General features: G+C 43.4%; 1 long non-coding RNA gene across 1 annotated transcript; it reads right to left on the bottom strand.

Annotated features, from left to right (window-relative positions):
• Positions 1-8514: 8514 nt before the first annotated feature.
• On the bottom strand, positions 8515-18557 carry LOC138525587 (uncharacterized). Its single transcript, XR_011283373.1, has 3 exons — positions 18464-18557; positions 12244-12353; positions 8515-8646 (listed from the first exon to the last, which is right to left on the bottom strand). It is a non-coding gene; the product is annotated as an uncharacterized lncRNA (long non-coding RNA).
• Between the last annotated feature and the right edge of the window lie 1653 nt (positions 18558-20210).

Here is a 20210-nt window from a genome sequence, read left to right as displayed (position 1 = left end):
AACTCCATTTCCTCATAGACTGGTTTGATGACCCATTGATTACTTCTTTTAGAAAACACCTTAGTGTAGCAAGGCATCCTTACATTACCCGTAGTCCTAGATTGTTCACGGCTGAGATTCTCGTTATGGGCCAAGACCACAAGTAGAGTCCTATGTTTCATGCCCTGTATGCTGAAATGCAAGCACTTTGTCCTGTACTTTAGGCACATATTGTGGAACACCTCCAAACCTCCTGTGTGACAGAATTCTGTCAGTCCCCTCAAATCTCTTGATAGAGTTTTATCGAAAACAATCTTCTCAATGGCCTTGTTTTTCGGTGAAGATGGAATCAACCACTTCTTCTTCCTTGCCTCCTCTGGGGACAAAGGGCCATGTTCACATTGGTGGAAATGTAGGTTTTCTGACCAGCGGTGAACGTTGGTACAGTGGTGCATCAGTGACTGCCATTTTTCAAGTAGTATTTCCACTGACCATTCACAAGTTTTGGATCTCCACCAAAGATGGTTGCTGATAGACTGGGACCACTGTGAAATACTTTCCAAACCTTTTTTTTCCCTGCAGCCAAGATTTTCTTATTGATTGATTTAGCAAGATGCCATACATCAAATTGATGTTTAATATGTGGGAACTGCTCTCTCATTGTCTTGGCAATTGAAACGTGTCTGTCCGTGGCTATGAGGTCGATGTGCATTCCCCTCGATTGTAGATATTCCACTGATTTTATAAATCCTAGCTTCTCCATGGCCACTGAGGATGTACATTGTGTTACCTGCACGAACACCGAACTCACAATTTTCTTACTATCCATGTCCTGAAAGTGGTAGGTGCAGTACTTGGCAGAAAATCCAGGGCTGTCGCACTGTCTGTCGCCGGCTAGCCTGAATCGTTTCCCTTCGAATGTACTTGCTAGAGACAATTGTTCAATTTTCCAAGCATCACTAATGGCCGGAAACAGATAATCATGTTGGTATTTGTAGTACTGCGTTTTAGAAATGAAATGAAGTCCCACAAACTGAAAGAAAGACTCTAACTTTCTAAAACTGGACCCACTAAAAAGTGATGCAGCTGTACACAGTAGATTGCCCGCTGGCAGCTTCCCCAGCATCGGTTGTGCAGACCATGAGAACGTATGATTTAATCTACAGGTGGCATGTATTTTGACGTTACTGCCTTGTTTTTGACGAGTCACATGAATCAATGGCCTCCGACATACTTTCCCTCTGACGGAATGCCCACATTTCATCATACTTATAATATCCATCAAACAACTGTCGAATACTATGTATTTGCCCTCTTTCATTAGACTGGTATCAGGTGTAACACTTGTTTCGGACTGCATCGTTGAGGACATTTCACCACAACTGAAAGAAATATCGCAGATATCAGGTTCTGATGCGTCGGTGAATGCTGCTGCTGGTTCATTCTCTGTCATTTCAACATCTGTTACTTCAAAATTGATGGGAGAACACAGCATTGTCGACAGCTTTTTTGGTGGCAATTTTTTGGTGGGTGTAGATTGTGTGAATTGATCTGCGACTACTTCCGAGCTATCCTCAATACATTCAGTATCATCTTCTTGTGGTGGTGCAGTCGCACTGTAGCAATGGTCCATTACAACTTTACTGGATTCTCCGGACACATTCATTTCATGTTCTGGCCATTGGATATGAGCATCTCTAGTCTCAACACGCGGCGTCTGGTCTGGCAAGCAACATCTCTCATTCGCTTCACTGTCTGTGTATGTATAGTTCGTAGACCCACGGGTAACTACAGGACAGATTGGAAAAGGGATGTTCAGTTTAGACACAAGATCAAGTATAGTACAATTGACTGGAAAAAACGTAAAATAGTCCCCAGCACAAAGAAATGCTAAAGTTATGAACTGTTTGTAACTAACCTTATTTTTGTTTCTTTTCTTTGCAACTTTCTTGACTCGACCTTCAAAATCTGCACGCTGTAGCTCCGATTTGTTTCTGCATCTCTTCCCTTCTTCTTGCGCTGCAACGACTATATTTTCTGTATCCGCATAGACAGCACGGAATGAGGCTCCATCGACTCCCTGAAACATAGTACTTTCATTACTATGCATCACAATATTGATAACATAAAACACACGTGAGGACAAACACACAGGTACATCTCAATAGCTCAACACAAATTAAACATTGTGTAGAACAATCAAACGACAAGTATTCGAACTCTGATGACCTAGTTCCATGGAACTGTCAGTATCCATACCTCTGGCTCTGCATGGACTGCCATGAATGATTGTATTGGAGAGGAGGCATCAGCAACTCCCTGAAACACAGTACTTGTGTTATTATGGTTTTCAATATTGTAAACATAACACACACTTGGGGTCGACGGCACAGGTACATATAAAGAGATAACCACAAATGATGCATTGTCTAAAAGAATTAAGGAATATTTAAATATGATCAGATTTAATCGACTTATTTCTCCGATTTCTTTACATCTTTACCTGATACGCACTAGAAGTGGTTGATAACAGCGGGCACGTCACGGATGTAGAATGTTCTTGCTTCAGATTCAGTAGATAGTCAAGCAGTTGTAAAGGTAAATTATTGTTTGATAATGAAATGCAAATATTAAAAAATTGCCATGTAAACCGACAGAATACTTGAGAATAATGCTATTGAAAATGCGCAATATAGCACAGTTCCCTGTGCCCATAAATAGATTTCCTTTGGGGGTTATAAAATCGAAAAATAGTTTATTGATAAATGTCATTATTCAAAAAGCTATACATGCATATCAATATCGAAAGTATTACAAGGGACACAACACCTAAAATATCAATGAATCCATTCGGCTACCTACACACTACCGCAAGGCCTAAAGCTAAATCCAGACACTTCACTCACCAGTGGCGGAATGTGGACGAATAGAGTTGGAATAGCGTTTGCAAGCAATTTTCGTGTTGTTCGCCGTTTATTCTTCTTTGTTACCCAAGATGTGGCGTACATGTTCGAGGAAAGTGCCGGCTGCAGATGTGGTATCGATCACCCCTCTTGTCCTCAAAGACTTGCTGGACTCTACTTTCAAGCTCTTCCGTGGATATCCGCAATGTCTGACCCATTCTCTTATTCGATCAACAGTTTTAGGGAATACATGCATTGTAGTGCCTTCAGATTTAGCATGGGTCTTCGAAGGGCAACCGCTAATCGAACAGGTAGGCATTTTGAAAATTCTGAAAAGTAAATATCAAGATTATTATAAAACCTTGATGAATAAAAATGGCATACAAAAGTAAACGAACCATACCATGTTCAATGCAAGGTTTGTTTTGGTCGCCGGAACTACACCGGTTCATCATGTGCGGCTTAGTATTTGCATAAGTTACAGAAATTATTTTAATGATGTGACTAAACTCTGAAATGTGACTCGTCCCTTGGATGTTCTGTCTTGCACGAGAAGGAAACATCCTTACATTATAGACTGGACCCCCGAAGGATGCAATTCGATGACAATTGACACAGATGAAAATAAATAGATCTATTGATAGCATAACAATTGAAACTCAAGTCAATAGCAATGAGATCAATGACCATAGCACTATTGGGTACTGTAATCGCAAATAGATAGAAATGTAAAAATGACCGAAATATGACTGGGATACATGGCCTTACCTTGACTAACAAACAGTTGGATACAGCAGGCCGAGCAGTATGTTGCAGGAGAACAGGTAGATGGCCACAGGTAGCACACTGACGAGTTTGCTCAAAGCGGTCACAGATAGCACGACGACGAGCAGATTAGCATAGATCTCAGTGCTTCTCAGGTAGAAGGTTCAGGAGTTGACTTGCAAAGCACAAAGATGTTCTCATGAGACATATCAAGTGGTTTATAAAGTATTAGAACCAGGGGTGTGTTCGTGAATGAATGACGTGTGTATGTTGTGGTATTATGTGGATGGCAGGGTGACGGCCTGCCTCGGGGAGGCCTGCCTGGAGACACGGGGTCTGAGGAGGCCATGTGAGCGATGGCCCCTGGGCGTGGGATACCTTTTGAAGTGTACATGCTGTTTGGCACCTTGGCCGTTTGCGCCCGTGACAGCCCCCCATGCCAGCGCTCATCCCCAGGTGCGAACCACCTTTGATAGAGGGGGGTGGGATGGATGGGCCGGTGGGCGTGCAGATAAGGCACAGGAAGACTGCTGAATGGAGACACACCTATGTGGATTGCAGGGGGGCGGCCTGCCTCAAGGGAGACCTGCCTGGAGACACAGGGTCTGAGGAGGTCATGTGAGCGATGGCCCCTGGGCGTGGTATACCTTTTGAAGTGTACATGCTGTTTGGTACCTTGACCGTTTGCGCCCCTGACAGCCCCCCATGCCAGCGCTCATCCCCGGGTGCAAACCGCCTTTGATAGAGGGGGGTGGGATGGATGGGCCGGTGGGCGTGCAGATAAGGCACAGGAAGAGTGCTGGAGACACACTTATGTGGATTGCAGGGGGGCGGCCTGTTTCAGGGGAGGCCTGCCTGGAGACACGGGGTCCGAGGAGGCCATGTGAGCGATGGCCCCTGGGCGTGGGATACCTTTTGAAGTGTACATGCTGTTTGGCACCTTGGCCGTTTGCGCCCGTGACAGCCCCCCATGCCAGCGCTCATCCCCGGGTTTGAACCGCCTTTGATAGAGGGGGTGGGATGGATGGGCCGGTGGGCGTGCAGGCAAGTGTGTGGGAGCGAGGGGCCATCAGGCCCCTCTCAACCTTTACTTCTCAGTAGAAACTCGGACCAAGTGCCTCCAGTAGTGGGTTCGCCCCTTGCCCTTATGTGATGTTAACTTTGGTTGACATTCGCGTAGATGGGACCACTGAGCAGGACACGGGGCATCCATTTTTGTACCCCCTTACCACTCCATCTTTGTGACCAGGCCTCACTGCGCAGAGCACATGGCCCTCACCCACGTTCCCACTCTGACTGGAAAACTCCAGAGGTATTTGCAACAGATAATAAATGTAACACATCACTCTTCCTCTGAGATCACTGTCCTGCATGTGAACCAGCCTGAACTAAGCACATAGCTCGTTCATCTCCACAAACGTGTCCTTGCCCACGCACCCTCGCCAGTGGAAACTTACTGCCATTCTGACCCTGTGTCCCTTCATGTGCCAGACCACTGACGCCATCATGCCCACCTAGCAGATCCCCAACTAACATTAGACCCCTACTGCAGTATATCGTTGCCTATCAATAACAAATGCCACATACCGGAGATTCTTGTGAGCGCAGACCCACACTTCAAACATTGTATTATAGTGGTCAAGACCCTTAACCTAAGGCCTGTATAATCCAATGTTGATTGATAGTATAGATATATGTGTGACTTTTATAGAGACATAACTGACTGAAAGACTTTGAACAAGTGTTATTTAGTGCATGCATTATTGAGAATATATTATGATAGCTTAGATAGTGACCACCCTGCTTCACAGCGACCTGACCTTCACCCATTCGGAGCACAGATGTCTGACGTCCATCCTTGAGTGGAGACACACTTGATTCATTTAAAAAATCGAAACAACCGTTGGTAAAATATATGTGGTGTTTTATTTTGTATCTTATTTTGATGACACAAAAATACAAGACTTTACACATTGTACAGGTCAGGTTGCAGCACAGCGAGAGAAAATCCCCTGTACTGACCGCTGTCAATTGGGAAAGTTTCTCTTATGGCACTAACGGCACAGGCTGGTATTACTCTTCGAACGCGGTGTCCACGCCTCCCGTGAAGCCACCATGTAAAGGAACGATAGGCCACCAGCCTGTACCGCCTGTGAAAAGGAATGAAACAAACTGTTTTTAAATGACCAAGATAAGTTTAATAAACGTTTGTTGTCAATGACAATTCTTGTAGCTAATGGCATTCTGCTTGGACAAATACTATCTAGACACTGCACACTATTGAACAACTTTCATGCGTTATAATGATATGTATATGTAATTTTGGATATAGTAGAAGACCATGAAATAGGAGTGGCATGACAAGCAGAGTATACTTACTCGTTACTCAGATTACAAGGATGAACAGTTGCGCGAAGTTCTTGCATAAGCACCATCATTATCCTTAACACGGACCGTGTGAGGCAGGCTTCCCTGAAGTCTGCCAGCTCGGTGATGCATTGCGGTCGTGGCTCGCCTTCCGAAATGTAGGCAACGCATCCCGAGTTTTCACAGCAGCAGCAGTTCTCGTCCTCGGTTGGCATTAGCTCGCACCGATTGCATGTGCACCAGGTGGAAACACCGTCCATGCGACTAGGTCCAGGCTCTCCAGCTGTTGAATCGTCCTCCCAACTGCCGTCCGAAGACCCATCCTTTTCGCGTGTTTCCCTTTCCAGTAGTTCCTCCTCGGTATACTCGGGCTCGTACATGTAGGGCATTATTGTAGCCATTGTGTGTTAAACAAACTCAAATAATTTATAGCGATGGTACTGGTATCTGTTCAGACGGGCTACAAGCAACGAAGGTAGCTGACCAGAGCACAGAAACGAGTCACAGAAGATTCAAAGTAACACAGAGAGAGGAATGGAATCGGAAATCTTCGGCTGTGTGTTGTGAAACGGTCTGTTTATACTTATTGAGGAAAGAGGCGTCCTACCATTTCCATGGCGACACGTCAGTTGCTGAAGCGCAGCGAATGTTGACACGAGACGTGCTTTGGCGTTGTGAAATGGGTGGTACGCGTCTGCTGATGACAGGCTCAGGGGCGGGGGATATGATTTAGTGCCGCAAAAGCAGGTCAGCCAGGGCGATAGGGCAACTGATAGGATTATCACAAAATGGCAGCGCCCTTATGCCTGTTTTCGCGTGCGTTTAATGGACGAAAACTCGTGTAAGGTCCATAGGAACTTTTTCTAAAATCGAGCGACTTAGGCTTTAAAACACATGGCCGACCCGTAGGGACAATAAAAATTTTGACCGAACCATTCCTTTAAGTTCGCTGATTTAGTATACAAAACTACAAATCCAGCCCACACTGTCATGAATCAGCCTGTAACATCCCTCATTTCAGTTCTCACCTCTTGCTAACATGGCATCACACCCAATAAACTCCCACAATTACAAATCACTTTACTAAAATACACACTTTCAGTGACCTAAACAGAATCCATTACCTGCATGACAGACTGCCGATCACTTCACCCAATATCAGTATGAGCAGCTAGCAGTTAGTTCAACCATTCAAAACACCCAAGAAAACATTAGAGGAACTCCCCTCCCCCCCAACAGAAATCAAAATAGCACAAAGACATGTACCATTTACAAGTTTGGCACCAACCTACAATTTCACCAGATAAACTACATAGTTCTACACACAAAAGCACTTGCATCTTCAGTTTCACATAGCAGCATATGAGCTACAATTACGTTGTCAAGTAGTAGCAGGGGCTGACGTAGCAACCAAACTCTGTTGTGGGGATGTTCCAATTCTATTGTTTTTGTTATTCTTTAGACCGTAATCTGAATGATTGCACAGGTGCGTGGGAACGTTTAGGTGTCACTTCCCTGTCCAAACAGGCATGACCATCATACTGTAACAAGGACACACTGTTGAGAAGACATGGTGATAGAATTGAGCTTGTCAAATTAGATCTGTCTGACAAAACCTTTGTAGCAAACAATTGACTGTTACTTTATAGTCAAATAATTAGTAATTGTTGCACAGCTACATCCTTGGGAACTGCAACATTACATCTGCCGATTTAATCTTTCAATTGTCCAGGTGAAGTAAGGGGCAGGCTCTGAGGAAGGAATGAAGAACACTAGCCATCCCTGCCAAAAGACTTACGTTTTCCAGCTTTTGTGAACAGCCATTAATACGTTTTGGAATAGTCAGTTTCCACCCATAAGCTTTCACAATATAATTATCTTGTTTTTTTCACTGCATCTTCTTCTTGTAGTTCACTCCAGATTCCACCAGTAGCTGCTTTTACTCCTCTACCTTTCTTTTTAAAGCCTCAATTAGTCCCTCTGCATCACAATAGGTTTTCAATATTTCGTCAAATGTTGTCTGTCTCTTAATATGCTTTCTTGGCTGCGGATATGAAAAAGGTGAGTTGAAACTTCATTATGTGACTGCCAATACAACAAACATTTAGCTTGAGCTGTACACTGGGGTAAGTGGCTCCCCTTAAGGGCGATTTTATCCGTCCCCTTGGATTTTTGCTTATTCTTGCTCTCTTTGGCACGTTCCCTTCCTCCCTCCCCACTCCCTGCCGCCCCATGCTGCTACCCACAACTCAGTCTAGCTGCACACATACTATGATCCTGGACTACGGTCAACCCATAGCACTTTGCCAATAACATAAGAGAAATCAGTAGACCATCTATACTTTAGAGAGTTACTCTAGAGGATAGAGATGCTGTAAAAGCGTGGTGGGCATTGTGCAGCATTTATGTGTGAAAAAAGGGAATGCCTCCACGAAGGGACGTCAGATGTACACTCCACCACCCAACATCAAATCGATGAACAAAAAAAAATACTTTGCTTACCCGACTAGAAAAGCATGACTGCCCTGAAATCCTTGTCTTCACCTATTTCTCTTCTACTTTCTTCGAGACCCCCTATTATCCATTCACAATTAACTTCAACGGGAATTGCCATAGGCTCAAATTCCCCATCCTTTCAAATACAAAGAGAATTGTCGGAATCAAAGGAAAGTACATTAAAGGGTGCCACAATATAAGTTATTGCCTAATAAAAAAATAAAAAAGTAAATTTAGTATGCACCAAGTATTTGTGAACCAGGTCTGTACCCAAAAGCATCAATTTATAGTGGGCTTGCTATTGATGTTCCTGCCTGATGTGTCCTGATTTGGGAGTGAAGCGTCTCTTGGTGCTTAGTAACTTCCTCCAAGACTTCACTCATTGGGGCTTTAACTAGTTGCATCGGCTCGCTAATAAAATTAGAGGTGGGTGTTCTGGAGAGGCAATACGTTCTTAACTGCAGAGTTCTTGTGCCTAAAATGCTGCAGTCCTTTTGTGTGTGACCTTTAAAAGACCTGTTTCAGTTTCTTAAATGTAACTATCAACCATAGAGAGTCCCAAGTTTGCAGACAGCAACATGTACAGGAAATTATAGGGACCAGAAGTAGGAGGGTATGCAGGGACAGAACCCATGACCAAAGCGATCTTTAATGGGGGGAACAGAAAGTAAATATTACACCTTAGCAGGAAGGCCTTTGCTAATAAACGTCCAGAAGGGTTAGAAGTCTTCCCCCACCCCAATAAATATTGCTACTGTGCCATTAATTATGCATTACAGCTGAACTAGTGCAGCGCTCATAGCAATGGAAAATTCCTGTAAAAAACTAAAACCAAGCCATGGGTCCATTTTGCAGAGGCACGGTTTCTCACACACACATGCGCCACAGCCCGATACATGTAGAAAACGTATTACTTAGAGGGTCGGGTGCACCTATCTGAGGAAGGCATGGACCTATTTGTGTGAAACATTGTGGGGGCACTGGAGCAGCCACAGCATTAAAGCCAAAGGGGGCAGCCAGTAGGAGCATGTATCCCCTACTTGGTGATGGTTTGAAAGCGATCAGCCACATCAGTAGAACAGTAATTGGGCCTCATTACAACTCAGGCGGTCCGGAAATAACGGTGGCGGTAAACCCGCCGCCACCGTTGTTTCCGGACCGCCTGATCCCGACTCCTGCAGGCGGGAGGTGATGTTCCCACCAGGTCTGACGAGGAAACACCGGCAGCATTACGAGATGCTGCCGGTGTTTCCGTGATCCCCATTCCCATCGAGTCCCATAGGATTAACACCATTCTGCCTCCGTGATTCCCGGAAAACAGGGGTTGTAATGCCCCCGTAATTCCGGGAATCACAGAGGCGGAATGGTAATACGAGTCCGGCGGTAACCAGGCGGTTTTACCACCGCGGTTACCGCCAGACTTGTAATGAGGCCCATTGTGTGGAACTGGGAAGGAGTCGCCCCACCCACGAAAAGGGGGCCTCTGTATGCTGAACAGGTAGGGTGCCTTAAGGCAGTGGCCTTCAAACTTGGTGGACTGAAGGATCTTCCGTGGTGGGGGCTTGAAGGATTATGGTGACCGTTTTGAATAGAAAATATAAGCATTTGTGGTGGGGAGCAGAAACTATATTTTCATCAAGGGGGGCCTCTGGATAAAAAGGCTTGAAGACCACTGCCTTAAGAGAATAAAGTGACTTCCCACTTTCAAATAGCAAAGCAATTAACAGCACTCCTTTCACGCCTAGGTCAGAAAACTCCTGCTACCCCGCCAGTCCTCTGATACACAAGGCTGCTGAAAAATCCGGAAAAGCAAGAACATAGTTCCAAGCTCCACAACATCTAACGAGAATTAACTGGTCCCATCATTAGAGAGGGATGGGGGGAAACCATCACCATAAAAATCATTCCCCCCAGATCAAAAAGATATTTTCAAAATTAATGACATGGATCACTAGCCCTAGCAAGCATTCAATAAGTGTACAGGCAAACTATCTTCAATTAACTGCTGATGTCAAGTGGTTGGAAAAACACTACACTGAAGGGGCAATAAAATCCCTCCGGGAACCTCCCCTAAATAGAGAATGTAATAACTAGAACATGCAGTAATCCCCAGTCCCTGAAAGTTATATTTGTCTATATTAAATTATGTAGCAATTTCCCCAAAGTTTTGAACAAACCAAACGTAGATGGAGTAGAGCAGGAGTCATGGGGGAATTAGAAAACTGTCCCCGCGCATAAAGGCTGGCACAACTAGCCCTACTATGAGCCAAAAAAGGCAAGGGAAAACTGGGGTAAACAAGCCTTTAAAATAAATGGCATAAAAAGCTCTGCCTCACAGGTATGGCATCCGTAACTTGCAGCAGTGAACAAATAATATTCAAAAGGATTACAATACAAAATGACAGTCTTTGAATGCCAAACAGTTCTCTTTTATGGGGGGCAGCTTTACAGAACCTCTTTGGGGGTGCGCGGACCTTGAACTTAACAACAGAGTACCTGTCCTATACACTTTTCACATTACACAAATCTCAAACTGATGCACATACTGTAATCAATCTTCCCCAGCTTCAAACGGGGGTGTGGAGGTGGGGGCACTCAGGGGGTCGAGAATCTCCTTTAAAGCAAATCCAGTTGCTGGACAATTAATGGATGCCACTTTTTTTGTTGGCTGGTGTCAATGGCGTAAGTGAAAGCAATGATCAGGTTGCAAGCATTGTTAAGAAAAATAGGAGGGGGGGCATCTGTCCACTGTTGGTTAGAGGAGCCCTTTTCTCTACCTTCTTAATGAGAGCTTGGATGGCCAATATCTGCAACCATTCTCTGTGCACAGAATCACAACAGCAAATCTAATTGGAGCTTTTGTAAAGTAAAGCCCAAAGCGCCCTGTGCCCAGAAGCAGGAATGTAGGAATAACGCATTCAACAGGGCATTTCAACCATTCCCAGCCTGAGACTTCAGCTGATGGCTTGTGCAGTTCACCCCATACCACACAGTAGCTCAAACAGTCTGCCACACACCACCTTAGCCAGCTTTCATGCCAGCCAAACAAAACTTTCCCACTTGGGACCCTGCTTCAGAATTTAGAAATATTAAAGATGCGGCAAAAGTAACACACGCTTCCCACAAGCTACACATTAACAATCCCAACAAGGGAATTCTATGCCAGCGGGCGTCTGTGCACCAGCATGCAGCTGTCTGGGCAACTTATCGAAAGCGCTTTGCCCTTTATATACAATAGACATTCTCACAGGGGCTATGCAACAAGACGACCGAGTCAAACCTTGAGCATCGCTGGGCCCATGCAACTCTTTCCTTCACAGTAAAGCACTGGAATGATTTTGCTCGTACCCACTGAAGGCGTGGTCATGTGTATGAGTTGTAAAGCCCCGTACCGTACACATTGCAACATCAAACACAAGGGCACAGCAAGCACATGGATAATGGACCACTTTAAACAAGCAACCAGGGATTTTGCAAAGGTTTGTTTAGTACATTACGCTTCTGTCGTTCAAGCCCACATGTGCACTGCCCCCTAGGGACCGGGGAGGGTCTAAATGCTCTTCCAAACTAGCAATCAATTGTTAACATATAGCGGTGCTAGCAAGTTAGCAATTACGTTTTTTTGTCTTTTAACACATAATTTCTTGATGAGATAGTCACTCTACAGTAGTCACTCTACAGCGGTGGTCTTCAAACTTGTGTTGGCCCAGAGCCCCCCAAAGAAAAAAGTTACCTGGCTTCATGGACTCCAAATCGGTTGCGAATGGTTATTGCCCGCTGGTGTAGAATGGTTCCCCAAATGGAGGTGTGGGTGCCAAACACCAAATTCTCTGAAAATCAATACTTTCAATAACTCAAATTAGATTAGAGGGCAAATATTTGTAAACACAGCATTCTGAATTTTTTGCTACAGAGGACTTGACTAAAAGCAGTGTTGCATATTTATTTCCTACAGTAACGTTTGACATGTAACAATTTGTTTCTTAAGTACAACAACGTGATTACTATCAATGCAGACACTTGCAAGTTGGACAGTGGCATACTGGAGAACTAGTGTGAAGGGTGGGCATGTCTTTCAGCAGCCAGCCTGTCACTATTGGTTTCAAATTTTGCAATAACTTGTGGTTGGCTCTCTTGCAGCTTTGACCGATATTTAGTCTTTAGTGCTGAGAATCCAATCTCACAAAAGGTACGAGTTGCTGAAAGGTAACAGTGCATTTGGATAAAGTTGGAAACTCTGCATTTTGTCAAAATCCAACCAACAACATTTTTTGAATTGGCTCTCTAGTCGGCGGTCACTTTTAAGCTCCATTGGTTCCTCCTTGGGGTGTATTAGGAGGTGGGCCCCTACATCTGCTAGGAAAGGCTGAACCACTCAGTCATTGATGCTAAAATTGTCCTCTAGAAAGTACTTTGAGACTGGTTCTGAGATGGTTTCCTATTAGTTCAGCAACACATTAAAGATCGTACTTCATACCTCAAGAGCATCTGTTACTAATGGAAACGCATCGGAATGCAGACATCAACCCTCCTCCTCTAAAGCTCCAGCTTCTTATTGAATGCTGATATGTTTGTGTTTATAGCCAATTATGTTGTTTCCTTTCTGTGCCTTGCAGGGAGAGGTTTAGAAAATGTAGCTTTTCAAAGAGGTCACCATAGTAAGCTAACAGTACAGGCCAATGTGAATCACAGAGGCTCTTCTTTCGGCTGGTCTAATCCCAGGAGAAAGTGTCTAATTTTGTTCCAGAGTTCTTAAACGCGATTTAAAACCCTTCCCCCTGGAGAGCCACCGGACCTCTGTGTGAAACAACAAAGCATCATGTTCAGCTCCCATTTCTGCACATAATGTGGCAAAGACGGGCTCTTGTGCAGTGCATCCAGTGCTCCAGATAGGATTTTGCAGTGAGAGTATTTTACTCCCAACTTTTAGAATTAGACAGTAAATCCCATTTCAAGAGAGTAAAAATGATTTTCCTCCTTCGCAAGAAAGTAAAAAGTGTCTGACAACTATCCAATGTGTGCGTAAAATTAAAATTGTTTGAAAACATAAGCTACAAAACAGCTGTATTTCAAAGTGGTTCTAAATAATGTATGCCCTTGTGGAAAACATTTTCCCCACACAAGAACTTTGTAGATGCATACTACCCAATCTCCATGATACTTGGGCACAAATTCTGTAAAGTGCTACTACAGATGCCAGCTAGTTACATCGGGTGATTCATAAATAAAGTCCCTCACTCTACCAGAATCAATTATCTGCCTCTTGGGCCTACTGTTGCTGCCTGCCACTACCTGCTTGACAGCCACTCCATGTTTTTGCTCCAGCTCTCCTTCCCTTTGCTACTTTGTTCCCCCATCTCTCACTTTCTGATGCTCTGCCTTTCACCCTTAAGTGTTGCGATGCCACATATTGCCGTCTGTTTCTCTGTCACTCTGGATCTCCCATCTTTGCAATCTATTGTTGCTTTTTCCCTCCTATATCTCACTGTATCGGTTAATATAACTCCTATTCCTCTCTCGGGTCATTACTCTGGCTATATCTGTTTTGTAATTTTCTCGGTTGTGGTTGCTACTCCTGTGATTATCTTTCTTGCACTGTCTCTTATACTATTGGCCTGCCCTTCACTAGTCTTGCTTTTCTATTTCCATCTCTCCCAATCTGCTGTTGATCTGTGTTTTATTTTACTGTTTCCAAATGTCTCTTTTGCTCTGCTTCTATCCCTCACGCCGATTGCTTATTTGTCCGATTATTAAGTCTGTTTCCCTTCTCCATTGTTGTCCTATCATGTAGCTCATTGCTCTCTCTCCCTTTTGCTCGAATTCCTGTTTTGGATTGTCTAGTATGTTCTCTGTCTCTTCGCCTCCCCTCCCCACCACACCTTTGTACTTCTGTATTGCTTAGTTTCAGAGTTGCTCTTCCTCTCCTGTTTTTCTGTTTGTCTTTTAACGTAGCACCAATAAATATCCAAAAAGCTGTAAAAGCCTTTTCTATTTAAAAATCTAGTGCAGCTTTACCATTGGGTGCTCCTTTTTAGATGTGTGCAAACGTTTTAGCCATTAGGCCAGGAATTATAGAGTTATAGGTTTGTCTGACCAGATGCAGCACTTGCTTTAATGTAGATGCTTTACCAATACTGTATGCCATTACAAGTACAAGAGCCCATATGAGATGTGGGCTCTGTGCCATTGCAGGTATAACTGCCTGGGTGAGGTGTGTATTCTGAGCCATTACAAGTATAGCAGCCCATATGAGAGGTCTGTTCTGAGCCATTACAAGTATAGTGGTCCTCATGGGATGTGTGTGTTCTGCTTCTGAGCCATCAAAGGTATAGCAGTCCTGATGAGGTGTGTGTTCTGAGCCATTACACATATAGCAATCCTCATGGGATATGCTTCTTCTGAGCCATTACAAGAATAGCAGCCCAAATGAGATGGGTCTGTTCTCAGCCATTCCAGATATAGCAGCCCCAATGAGGTGTGTGTTCTGAGCTGTTACAAGCACAGCGACCATGAAAAGTTGTGTTCTGAGCAATCACAGGTATAGCAGCCCTGATGATTTGTGTGTTCTGGGCCATTACAAGCATAGCAGCCCTGAAGAGTTGTGTTCTGAGCAATCACATGTATACGCCATTACAAATAAGAGCATCCCGGATGAAATGCATGTGTTCTGAATCACTGAACATTTAGTAGTCCTTTTGATAAGTCGAAAGGTAAGTCAACTGTGTTACAATGGAATGTTACCTGCTTCTTAAATGCATATCTTAGATGCAGACTCATTAACCAAGGATTTAAACTAACAGGTTACACAATAATCTCTGCAGCAGGGTTATTGTCCCACTAAGCTGCCTTTCCCAACAGGCTGTGGACACTGAAAGGCACACAGGGTTAGGGCACTGGCAGTTCCATGTGAGGCCTGCCTGACATAAATGGCTTGTCAAAAGCTCCAAGCCTGTTTGGATTATCCTACATTAGTCAGGACATTCATAATGATGCTTTGAAATGTGCTAGAATATTTGGCAGTGGGACTCAGTAATCTGATATGGGAGAAGCAGAAGTTTTGAAAATCTCAAGAACAAGTAGAAGGTATTGAAGTATATGATAGCAGTGCCATCTTCTCACACTGTCAGAGGTTGGTGGGACGAGCTCAGATACTGTTCTTGCTCTGTACCTTAGCACACTGCAGAAAATGCCAACACATATTTGTGCTGAAATTCAGGTACTGTCCCAAAACATAGCAGTACTGCTAAGAAATGTGGGCATGATGCAATCAGCGCTGCTGTGATATTTGGCATTGTGTGATGACATGCATACGGTATAGTAGCTCCGTTGATAGATTAGGCTTCTTTGTCCGAATGTATAGCAATCACGTTGAGAAGTACAGGCACAATCTGTGCCACTGAAAATATATATAGCACTGCTTCTACCTGTATCCATTATACCTGCTTGCGGTGGGTGATCAGAAAGGGAGTTAAAGTTGAGACCACATGCCTAGCTATGCAATTGGTGTGCTTCTGTGATGAAAAGAAAACAAATTATGACGTGCCCATGCTGCTGCAACTGCGCTGCCTCAATTAAAGCCAATTAAGCAGAAATGCAGCTCTTGTTTAAGACTATTTTAATTTTACACAATACTACCTGTGTCCTAAAGCAAAGTGAAAAGCATGTTCATGATTCAAGATGCTTAATATAACACTGTAACCTACAAAATGCAGGCAGTTGAATAAAGTGAACACAAAACAAATTCCCTTTTACATTACTCAGAAAGTATTATCTTAATAGAATCATTAACAGAGGAGAGTGTTAAAAAAACTAAACAGACTAGGACTCATCCTTGTTGCTTCTTTCCAGGAACTGTGTTGATTACTAAAGTAAAGAGTGGATTTTAGCCAGGCTGTCACCAGTGAGCTCCATGATTTATAGGGGTGCTGCCATAAATAGCCTGTGTAAGTGGTACGCAAGGAGGAATTAAAAAGGGCAGTTTTCTGTGTGTAAAAATGTAATAAAAAATACCCTGTTGCACTACCATGTAACCATTAAAATAGTAAGTATTCTTGTATTTCTTGTATCCATTAAGTCTATAAGTATTCTTGCAAAACCCTGTCGTGATACCCGCGGGTTTGGGCGAGTAATCCAATGTAATAACTAAATAAAAAGGCCCCATACGCACTTTATCTGGAGGGCTGAGTGCATCTTACTAAAATGTACAATTTTACAACAGAAGTCAGCACCCCTGAGAGTCCAGTGCCCATACTGCGCACAGGCAAAGCGTGTGTCCACAATATATGTGGAGCTACTGCCAACACTTTTGCTTTCAACCCAGCTCTAGCACCACACATTGAAGAAGCACCATCCATGCAAATACCAACACACTGCAGTTGTTCTGCCCTGAATTGGTTTACAAAATATTTCTCCAATATTTCTTTTCCACAGCAGCACCTCACAATCAAATGTGCGTCTTTGAAATGTCAGTGGCCTCATCCAACTGTAGGGCAAACTGTTTCAAGCGCAATGTCAATTATGTACTGATATCAGAGGACAGGTCAGTGATGTGGCGGAAAATTGTGTTGTCAGACATAGGGATACTTTTGCATTTCTCGGCTGCACCGTCAATAAGCATTACCTGGCTGACAGCGAGAATTGTTGGCAGAATTACTTTCTCAGCATCGGTAAAGGGATTTTTGTTTTTGCCCAGATAATTTGGTAAGAAGCTTTCAAAGTGTTTACAGGTACTGAGGCCACATTTTTAACAGTGTCCTTCTGCATGCCTTGCAACTGCCGTACAAACAAATCCTTGGACTTTGTTGGTAAATCGTCCTGTTTTGTTTCCAAATGCCGCCTTAATTATGTTGGCTTCAGGCTTGCTAATGTAGTGCCTCAAACCACACACTGCAGCTTGTCCAGCAACTCTGATCCATGTGATTCCAAAGACCAAATAAGAGACATATATTTCAGTGTTTTTGCATTTCTTTTGTCTGTTTCCACCACTCTTTATGCTTTTGATTTCAGATTCATACCATCTGTGGGTACTATGAAACAAGCCAGTTCTATGTGATATTTCTGCATTTTAAAGCCCGAACACAAAAAAGACCGTTTTTTTTGGCCGTTTTTGCATTGGCTTTAAAATGCAGAAATATCACATACTGCTCCACTCTTTCCCCACCCGCTCATTAACTTGTCAATCGGGGGGTGGATAACCCTCGAACTCCCAATTTTCTCATCACCCCAATCAACACACGCACCCTACTCACATATACACACATACACACACACACATACACAGTCCAAAACTCACCTCTGCCTCCTGCAGCGACTCTGCTGGGGCTTACAGCACCTGTCAGCCCGTGCGCGCACTCGTGTGCGGCAGGGGTTTGACAATCATGATAGTTTGATTTAGAAAGACCGCTCTCTGCGGTTATGGAGCAGTCTTTCTAAAATGACCACCTCCACCCCCAATCGGTACAGTTAAAAAGATCTTTTCACCTAGTACCATAGACCCATCTAAAAAAGGAGCCTGAATCTGTGAAAACATGGCAAAAAGTCACATTCCTTTTTAAAAAAGCATTTCAAGTTTTCAAAACTTAAAAATGCTTCAAAAGATTTAAAATAGCAAACATTGCATGCAAAGATCTAAAACGAACCACATGAAAAGGCTGGGGGAAAAATATTTTTTTTTAAAGTCCCCAAAAGAAACCATGTGAACAGCTTGGAGGAAAAAAACTCTGAAAAAATGGGTCAGAAATACTGGTTGGATAAAAAAAAAACACCACATTGATACAAATCTCAGAAGACTCCCTATTCAGATTGTGAAGTTCTAGCTCTAATTTTTTGTTGAAGTGTGGTCCTGGACTCGGTCAAGCAGCGAAAACCACCCCTGGATGCACAATGCACAGGGCCAATATAAACCTTCAGTACTTCTACTCAACAAATGTTACATAGGGAAAAGAAATCCTTACCTGCCTGCGTGACTGGGTCAAGTGCTGCACTGGATTTGGATTTTTCTTGATGGGCCACAGGTGGTTAGGCTAACACACCGATGCTTGGTTGCTGCTGCAATGAAAACAAACAGCAAACAGTTAGCCAAGGATACATGAGTCTACCTGAGACTTCAAAATTAAGATTAGATGAGCAGGCGTTAAAACCAGCTCTTGGGTGTTAGGCATCAGCTAGTAAACAGGACAGAAGGCTGGGAAACCAGTGTGAGTACACAGTGCATGCAACTCCCACATAAATCGCCATAAATCCCCGACTGTGACTCCTAATTATACCTTTAAAATTGTCCCACCATCACTCACAGCAAAATGCAGTAGTTTTAAAAAAAGGCATTCTTATCGTCGGCAAATCTTACTACAGATTTCAGGATTTTTTATGGTGCCAAGGCTGCTGTGGACTTTGCTTCCAAGATGGGATGATAAAGCCAATGTGTGTTCCTGCAATTGATAGTACAATAAAAAAAATATTATAGACGTACCAGATTGACCCTACCAATATTTGCGCACTACTCTCGTCCTCCCCCGCACACAAAAAGGGACCTAGGGTGCAGGGCCCTACCAGGAAAACTCCAAAGTTCCCTATAGGCCAGTCCACCCCAGCTGCCAGAGTGAACAAGAACAGTCAGAGCACATACCTGAAAACGTGACTCATATTCAGTCACTGAGACAAACAAATAATAGAGTGAGAGAAAAAGCATCAGCTTGTTATTTTTTACCCTTTCTATTCCCTGCCTAGAATAGTTGAGAAGTCCAGCCTGCTGGCATGCCAATAATTCATCTACATATCTTACATAGAATCCGACACGGTAGTTCTTAACTCACCGAGCTTACTTTCGCAAATATCGAGTAATAGCCATGTAGCTTTTACTGCAGTTCGGCGACATCGCTGACGTAGCAGCAGACTGCTGCGGCTGCCATGGCAGACACGAGGGACCCTAGCTTCTCTGCAGCATATGGTGCCCCATGCAGGCGAAGGCCTGGCTCCCACAGCAGGACGATATACATGAATTCCACTTTAAATCACTTCTATGGCAGCGGTGCACCCAAAGTACTGTTGGTAATGCAGTGATTTTAGTACATCAAGGGATGCATAGACTCGCTCTATATTAGATGGCTACTGGGGTAGCTCAGCAGGTTGACAGACCGTTGCTGAGACGTTATATGGAACATGTAATAATGTGTATCGATATATTATTGTTTCTTTTCATGTGTTTAAGGTTGAATTTAACCCAAACAATAAATAAAATATGCAAAACTTGTTAATCGATGACTTTTTGCAATTACTTATAAAAAAAGAAGCGCTATAATATGTGTTTGGCCATGGGATGGGTTGGGCAATGGGTTGGGGTATTTCTGCCTCTGTAGTGAAAACCAAAAGTTGGCAGGCACAAACCCAGTTTAATTTCCCAATAACTGCTGTCAGCACAACGGAAGCATTTATTTGTGACTAACCAGTTTGATAAACATAACATCTTCATAAATATAATCTGTGATAAAACACAAAGCAAGGGGATACAAATTACAGAGTATTGGTGTGGTGCTCAGACCAAAAAAATAAAAAAAAGTAAAAAGAAATAATCTCAACGAAAACTACTGAACGCAAGTTTCAGCAGTGTTTTTGAGTTTAGAAATTACTTTTTCCCTATGAACGTGTAAAATGCACATTTGAACAACAATAATGTGTCCAGCATGAAGAATGCCTGTTTTCAAC

Source organism: Ambystoma mexicanum, chromosome 7p, assembly GCF_040938575.1.
Source record: "Ambystoma mexicanum isolate Mex_15411 chromosome 7p, UKY_AmexF1_1, whole genome shotgun sequence".
In the NCBI taxonomy this organism is placed as follows: Eukaryota; Metazoa; Chordata; class Amphibia; order Caudata; family Ambystomatidae; genus Ambystoma; species Ambystoma mexicanum.
This window is presented reverse-complemented; position numbering and strand designations above follow the sequence as displayed.